At 58.2% G+C, this 1,946-nt stretch overlaps 1 protein-coding gene across 2 annotated transcripts in view; it reads right to left on the minus strand.

Moving 5' to 3' along the window:
• Positions 1-1,499, minus strand: part of KLHL5 (kelch like family member 5) — a 61,101-nt gene extending 59,602 nt beyond the window's left edge. For both annotated transcript variants that reach the window (XM_027746795.2, XM_027746794.2), the window contains exon 1: positions 1,364-1,499. The gene's annotated coding sequence lies outside the window, so the exon portion shown is untranslated. The remainder of the gene's footprint in view (positions 1-1,363) is intronic.
• Between the last annotated feature and the right edge of the window lie 447 nt (positions 1,500-1,946).

The raw sequence follows: 1,946 nt of genomic DNA on the forward strand, positions 1-1,946 counted from the left end.
AACATGCTGCCTTTGGTAGTGGACCTGGCCATTCAGAGGACATAAATGAGGGATGGTTCAGTGAAGCTGACACATGGCAGAGGAAAACACTATTTGACTCAGATTATTATTTATTATTATTATTTTGGTTCTATCCTGCTTTATGCTCCTCAGCATTGTTCAGCAAGTGGAAAACAGGAAAAACATAAGATGGGAACACAATCTGCCCTATCAGGAATGCACCCATGAAGTTCAAGAATATGGTACTTTTTTTTTTAAAATGCCTCTTGAAATTCTCAGGCAAAAATACCTTAATGAGAAATGATCAGAGATTGTTTCTGGTAAAATTAATGAACTGCCCATGAAAATACATCCTGTGATCTGTTTTTAAAAAGGATCCACCCCTAAAATACATAGATTTTTGTCTAGATAAAAAAGCTACACCAACGTAAGTTCAAATTCTTATTCCTGTTCATGCTCGTGGAAGACCTGAATGATATTTTTTTTTCTTGAAAATAAGACTGTATTTGGAGTTTAGCTCATATAATTTCATCATTGACTTTTAGGTAAAAGGAAGGAACAAACTCAACTCTTCCCTTTCGACTGTTATGACATTACTGGCCAAGCAGCCCGACTGCGAGTCACGGATGGCGGGGCTTCAGCTGGGCTGCACCACCGCTCACACAGCGCAGCCAGTCCGACCTCAGAGCCCGGAGCCACAAAGAGGCTTTAAGGAAAAGCTCGAACCAGTAATATCTATAAACAGCCGTTTGATGTTCAACACTTATACTTCTTTTTGTTTTCGGCGTAATAACGCCGCTCCCCATGCCGGTGAGCTGGCAGTCAGTCGCTGTTCGAATCTGTTCGACCACTCTCAAAAAAAAAAAAAAATAGTTTCCCACTATTTCATACTGTGATGGTGAAGGCTGAGAGATAGAGCGGCAAGTCCCCGAGAGCCCGCTGTGTTCAGTGCACTTTTAGCGGGTCCCGTCTCTGAACGTTTTGAAGTGACTCGGCCACGGGGCCAGACCCCGCGCCCCCCTCGCCGTGCCCCGCACCGCCCCTGCTCCGTCCCGCACCAGCAGCCGCCGCCCCGTTCGGGCGATGCCACTTCCCCGCCGAGCACGGCGGGTCCCGCCCGGCGGGCTCAGGGCGGGCACCGCTCCCCGTCCCCCCGGGCGGCGCCGCAGCCGCGCTCCGCAGACACCCGGCAGGAGGGAGCCCGGTGGGCCCACCCCTCGCTGGCCCGCGCGCGCGCCACCGCCCTTCTTCTTCTTCTTCTTCTTCTTCTTCTTCTTCTCCTCCTCCTCCTCACTTTCTCCTCCCCCTCGCGGCAGCCCCGAGCCCCCTCCCCTCGCTGCCGAGCCCCGACCGCCCTTCTCACCTCTCACGGTCCGAGAAGGGGGCGCGGTTGGGAGGGGGCGGGGAAAGGAAAAAACCCGCACGGGAGGCCCCCGCACCCCCTCCCGTCCCCTCCCTGCCTCCTGCCCGGCCGCGGCCGCCAGCGCTGCCGCCGCGCCGCTCCCCGCGGGCAGGGGCGCTCCCGCCCGACGCCGTCGGGTCCCCGCGGCCCCGCCCTGCGCTCGGCGCCTCCGGCCGGGCAGGGGCGGGGACAGACGCGGGGCGGGGCCGGTTTGGGCCCCGCCCCCCGACCCCGCCCCCTGCCGCGGGGCGGGAGCGGCGCGCGCCGCGTGTGGCGGGGCGGGGCCGGGGCCTCTCCCCTCGGGCTGTGGCGCCGCGCGCCCCCTGCCGGCGGGGCGGGGGGAGCGGCAGGGGAGGCGGTTTCTCCTTTTGTGGGGTTTCTCTTGAATAACCCCATAAAAGCTTCGTTCTGTCCCTGCGTCCCTGTCTTCCAAAAGCACAAAGCCGAACTTTTCCTTAGCTGCCCACTCCCCCATTTCAGAGAAATAAAGCTGCGGTGACACAGACCGCAGCCTGTCGCCTCCCCTCAGGAATCTGTGCCTGTG

Source organism: Pipra filicauda, unplaced genomic scaffold (genome assembly GCF_003945595.2).
Source record: "Pipra filicauda isolate LSUMZ 115617 unplaced genomic scaffold, ASM394559v2 scaffold38_size3968069_pilon, whole genome shotgun sequence".
Taxonomy (NCBI): domain Eukaryota; kingdom Metazoa; phylum Chordata; class Aves; order Passeriformes; family Pipridae; genus Pipra; species Pipra filicauda.